We start from the raw sequence: 6,233 nt of genomic DNA, 5'->3' as shown, positions 1-6,233 counted from the left end.
ACAGAACTCCAAATGGCGCGCTCTCAAGTGCGTTGGAAAGTAGACATCCAGGGCTTTCTAGCAGTATATAATATTCCATACTTTGCCCGAGTTTAGACGATGCAAACTGGCATTCAACGCCAGTTCCATGCTGCATTCTGGAGTTAAACGCCAGAAACAGGTTGCAAAGTGGAGTTAAACGCCAGAAACAGGTTACAAACTGGCGTTCAACTCCAAGAAAAGCCTCTACACGTGTAAAGCTCAATGCTCAGCCCAAGCACACACCAAGTGGGCCCCAAAAGTGGATTTCTACATCATTTACATTTCTGTAAACCCTAGTAACTAGTTTAGTATAAATAGGACTTTTTACTATTGTATTTACATCTTTGGAGATCTTTGGAACATCTTTAGTTTGATATTTAGATCACGTTTGGGGGCTGGCCATTCGGCCATGCCTGAACCTTATCACTTATGTATTTTCAATGGTAGAGTTTCTACACTCCATAGATTAAGGTGTGGAGCTCTGCTGTTCCTCATGAATTAATACAAAGTACTACTATTTTTCTATTCAATTCAAGCTTATTCATTCTCTAAGATATCCATTCGCACCCAAGAACATGATGAATGTAATGATTATGTGATGCTCATTATCATTCTCACCCATGAACGCGTGCCTGACAAACACTTCCGTTCTACATGCAAACAAGCTAGAATGAGTATCTCTTAGATATCTAATACAGAGGACCGAGTCCGAGATATTAGAATCTTCATGATATAAGTTAGAACCCATGGATGGCCATTCTTGAGATCCGGAAAGTCTAAACCTTGTCTGTGGTATTCCGAGTAGGATCTAGGAAGGGATGGCTGTGACGAGCTTCAAACTCGCGAGTGCTGGGCGTAGTGACAGACGCAAAAGGATAGTAAATCCTATTCCAGTATGATTGAGAACCGACAGATGATTAGCCATGCAGTGACAGCGTATTGGACCATTTTCACAGAGAGGATGGGATGTAGCTATTGACAACGGTGATGCCCTACATAAAGCTTGCCATGGAAAGGAGTAGGAATGATTGGATGAAGACAGCAGGAAAGTAGAGGTTCAGGAGGAACGAAAGGCATCTCTATTTATCTGAAATTCTCACCAATGAATTACATAAGTATCTCTATCCTAGTTTATATTTTATTTATATTTTTATTATCAATTCACCATAACCATTTGAATCCGCCTGACTGAGATTTACAGGGTGACCATAGCTTGCTTCAGGCCGACAATCTCTGTGGGATCGACCCTTACTCACGTAAGGTTTATTACTTGGACGACCCAGTGCACTTGCTGGTTAGTTGTGCGAAGTTGTGATAAAGAGTTGAGATTACAATTGTGCGTACCAAGTTGTTGGGGCCATTGATGATCACAATTTCGTGCACCAAGTTTTTGGCGCCGTTGCCAGGGATTGTTCGAGTTTGGACAACTGACGGTTCATCTTGTTGCTCAGATTAGGTAATTTTATTTTATTTTTAAGCTTTTTATTTCTTATTTTCGAAAAATACAAAAAATTATTTCTTCTTTTTCGTTTTTCCTAATTAATTTTCGAAAAATCAAAACAATTTAATAAAATCATAAAACCAAAAATATTTTGTGATTTTTGTTTGAGTCTAGGGTCAAGTTTTAAGCTTGGTGACAATTGCATATTTTTAGTTTTCTAAAAAAAATTATTTTCAAAAATTTTATGCATTGCATTCTTCATGATCTTCAAGTTGTTCTTGGCCAGTCTTCTTGTTTGATCTTCATATTTTCTTATTTTGTGTCTTTTCTTGTTTTTCATATGCATTCTTGAATTATTAATGTCTAAAGAATAAAAATTTTTAAGTTTGGTGTCTTGCATGTTTTCTTTTCTTGAAAATTTTTCAAAAATACATACTTGATGTTCATCATGATCTTCAAAGTGTTCTTGGTGTTCATCTTTGCATTCAAAGTGTTCTTGCATATTTTTCTTGTTTTGATTCATAATTTTCATGTTTTGAGTCTTTTTGATGTTTTTCTCTTTCTTCATTAAAAATTCAAAAATAAAAAAATATCTTTCCCTTTTTCACTCATAAATTTTCAAAAATTTGAGTTGACTTTTTCAAAACTTTTTAAAATTTAGTTGTTTCTTATGAGTCAAATCAAATTTTCAATTTAAAAATTCTATCTTTTTCAATTCTTTTTCAAAAATCAAATATTTTTCAATTTTTCTTTCATATTTTCGAAAATTTCAAATTAATTTTTAAAATCTTTTTCTTATTTTTATTCCATATTTTCGAATTCAATGCTAACAATTAATGTGATTGATTCAAAATTTTTAAGTTTGTTACTTGCCTAATAAGAAAGGTTCAATCTTTAAACTCTAGAATCATATATTTTTAGTTTCTTGTTAATCAAGTAATCAACTTTAATTTTCAAAATCAAATCTTTTTAAATTTCTTTTTCAAATCTTTTTCAAAATAAATTCCAATCACATCTTTTTCAAAATCAATTTCAAAATCTTTTCTAACTTTTTATCTTTCCAAAATTGATTTTCAAATTTTTTTCAATTAACCACTTAACTTTTTGATCGATTCTTATCTTTTTCAAAACTACCTAACTAATTCTCTCTCTCTAATTTTCGAAAATCCCTTCCCCCTTTTTCAAATTTCTTTTTTTTATTAACTAATTGTTTTAATTTTTAATTTAATTTGATTTCAATTTTATTTTTCGAATTTTAACTTTAATTTTAAAATATTTTTATTTTATTTTGTTAAATTTTCGAATTCTTCTCTTCCTCACCTCCTTCTAATTATTTATTTATTTATTAACACTTCTCTTCATCTCAAAATTCGAACCCTCTCTTCCTCTTGGTGTTCGAATTTCTATTCTTCTATTCTTTTATTCTTCTTCTCACATAAAAGAATCTCTATACTGTGACATAGAGGATTCCATATTTTGTTTTCTGTTTTCTTCTTTTTCATATGAGCAGGAACAAGGATAAGAACATTCTTGTTGAAGCTGATCCTGAACCTGAAAGGACTCTGAAGAGGAAGCTAAGGGAAGCCAAAGCACAACTCTCTGGAGAAAATCTGACAGAACTTTTTGAAAAAGAAGACAACATGGCCGAAAATAATAACAATGCAAGGAAGATGCTTGGTGACTTGACTGCACCAAATTCCAATTTACATGGAAGAAACATCTCAATCCCTGCCATTGGAGCAAACAATTTTGAGCTTAAACCTCAATTAGTTTCTCTGATGCAACAGAACTGCAAGTTTCATGGACTTCCATCTGAAGACCCTTTTCAGTTCTTAACTGAATTTTTGCAGATCTGTGATACTGTTAAGACCAATGGGGTTGATCCTGAGGTCTACAGGCTTATGCTTTTCCCATTTGCTGTAAGAGACAGAGCTAGAATATGGTTGGACTCTCAACCTAAGGATAGCCTGAACTCTTGGGATAAGCTGGTCACGGCTTTCTTAGCCAAGTTCTTTCCTCCTCAAAAGCTTAGTAATCTTAGAGTGGATGTTCAAACCTTCAAATAGAAAGAAGGTGAATCCCTCTATGAAGCTTGGGAGAGATACAAGGAACTGACCAAAAAGTGTCCTTCTGACATGCTTTCAGAATGGACCATCCTGGATATATTCTATGATGGTTTGTCTGAGCTATCAAAGATGTCACTAGACCATTCTGCAGGTGGATCCATTCATCTAAAGAAAACACCTGCAGAAGCTCAAGAACTCATTGACATGGTTGCAAATAACCAGTTCATGTAGACTTCTGAAAGGAATCCTGTGAATAATAGGACGCCTATGAGGAAGGGAGTTCTTGAGATTGATACTCTGAATACCATATTGGCTCAGAATAAAATATTGACTCAGCAAGTCAATATGATCTCTCAGAGTCTGAATGGATTGAAGGAATCATCCAACAGTACTAAAGAGGCATCTTCTGAAGAAGAAGCTTATGATCCTGAGAACCCTGCAATAGCAGAGGTGAATTACATGGATGAACCTTATGGAAACACCTATAATCCCTCATGGAGAAATCATCCAAATTTCTCATGGAAGGATCAACAAAAGCCTCAACAAGGCTTTAATAATGGTGGAAGAAATAGGTTTAGCAATAGCAAGCCTTTTCCATCATCCACTCAGCAATAGACAGAGAGTTTTGAGCAGAATCCATCTAGCTTAGCAAATATAGTCTCTGATCTATCTAAGGCCACTGTAAGTTTTATGAATGAAACACGGTCCTCCATTAGGAATTTGGAGGCACAAGTGGGCTAGCTGAGTAAAAGAGTCAATGAAACTCCTCCTAGTACTCTCCCAAGCAATACAGAAGAGAATCCAAAAAGAGAGTGCAAGGCCATTGATTTAACCATCATGGCCGAACCTACAAGGGAGGGAGAGGACGTGAATCCCAGTGAGGAAGACCTCCTGGGACGTCCAGTGATCAACAAGGAGTTTTCCTTTGAGGAACCAAAGAAATCTGAGGCTCATCTAGAGACCATAGAGATTCCTTTGAACCTCTTTATGCCCGTCATGAGCTCTGATGAGTATTCTTCTTCTGAAGAGAATGAGGATGTCACCGAAGAGCAAGTTGCCAAGTACCTTGGTGCAATCATGAAGCTGAATGCAAAATTATTTGGTAATGAGACTTGGGAAGATGAACCTCCCTTGCTCATCAATGAACTGAGTTATCTGGATCAACTGACGTTGCCTCAGAAGAAACAGGATCCTGAAAAGTTCTTAATACCTTGTACCATAGGCACCATGACCTTTGAGAAGGCTCTATGTGACCTTGGGTCAGGGATAAACCTCATGCCACTTTCTGTAATGGAGAAACTGGGAATCTTTGAGGTGCAAGCTACCAGAATCTTATTAAAGATGGCAGACAACTCAAGAAAACAGGCTTATGGACAAGTAGAGGACGTGCTAGTAAAGGTTAAAGGCCTTTACATCCCTGCTGATATCATAATCCTAGACACTGGGAAGGATGAGGATGAATCCATCATCCTTGGAAGACCCTTCCTAGCCACAGCAAGAGCTGTGATTGATGTGGATAGAGGAGAATTGATCCTTCAACTGAATGAGGGCAACCTTGTGTTTAAAACTCAAGGATCTCCTTCTGTAACCATGGAGAGGAAGCATGAAAAGCTTCTCTCACTGCAGAGTCAACCAAAGCCCCAAAGTCAAACTCTAAGTTTGGTGTTGGGAAGCCACAACCAAACTCAAAGTTTGGTGTTGGAAGGTTCCAACAATGCTCTGAACATCTGTGAGGCTCCATAAGAGCTCACTGTCAAGCTATTGACATTAAAGAAGCGCTTGTTGGGAGGCAACCCAATGTTATCTAATCATGTTTATTTATTTTCCATTGTTATTTTATGTGTTCTTTAGGTTGATGATCATGTGAAGTCACAAAAACTACTGAAAAATAAAAAACAGAATGAAAAATGGAATGAAAAATAGCACACCCTGGAGGAGAACAGTCTGGCATTTAAACGCCAGAAACAAGCATCTGTCTGGCGTTTAACGCCAGAAACAGGCACCAAGCTGGCGTTTAACGCCAGAAACAAGTATCTACTTGGCGTTAAACGCCAGAACAGAGCATGGAAGTGGCGTTTAACGCCAGAAACAGGCAGCAGTCTGGCGTTAAACACCAGGATTGCATGTATAAGGCGTTTTACACGTCTAAAGGGTGTAGGGATGAAAAATCGTTGACACCTCAGGATCTGTGGACCCCACAGGATTCCCACATGATCTGTGGACCTCACAGGATCCCCACCACTTCTTCTCTCCCCTTCACACCTTTTCATAACTCTCTTCCCCAAATACCCTTCACCAATCACTTCAATCACTCTTTCCTATCACCCCCTCACCACTCACATCCATCTTCTCTTCCCCATAAATCCCACCTACCTTCAAATTCAAAATATTTTCCCTCCCAAACCGAACCCTAATGGCCAAAACTTAACCCTCCCCCCCTATATAAACCCCTCATTCCTTCTTCATTTTCACACAACACCACCATAACTTCTCACCTTGGCCGAAAACACCTCACCCTCCATCTCCTCCATTTTCTTCTTCTTCTACTACTTTCTTTCTTCTTTTGCTCGGGGACGAGCAAACATTTTAAGTTTGGTGTGGTAAAATCATAGCTTTTTGTTTTTTCATAACCATTTATGGCACCTAAGACCAGAGAAACCTCTAGAAAGAGGAAAGGGAAGGCAATTGCTTCCACCTCTAAGTCA

The 6,233-nt window shown here is 37.3% G+C and overlaps 1 non-coding gene across 1 annotated transcript; it reads right to left on the bottom strand.

The window, feature by feature from the left end:
• Positions 1-3,495: 3,495 nt before the first annotated feature.
• LOC112724815 (small nucleolar RNA R71) lies at positions 3,496-3,603 on the bottom strand. Its single transcript, XR_003163960.1, has one exon. It is a non-coding gene; the product is annotated as a small nucleolar RNA R71 (small nucleolar RNA).
• Positions 3,604-6,233: the final 2,630 nt, after the last annotated feature.

This window comes from Arachis hypogaea, chromosome 11, assembly GCF_003086295.3.
Source record: "Arachis hypogaea cultivar Tifrunner chromosome 11, arahy.Tifrunner.gnm2.J5K5, whole genome shotgun sequence".
NCBI lineage: Eukaryota > Viridiplantae > Streptophyta > Magnoliopsida > Fabales > Fabaceae > Arachis > Arachis hypogaea.
Note: the sequence above shows the minus strand (reverse complement) of the source record. Positions and strands in the feature narration are given on the sequence as shown.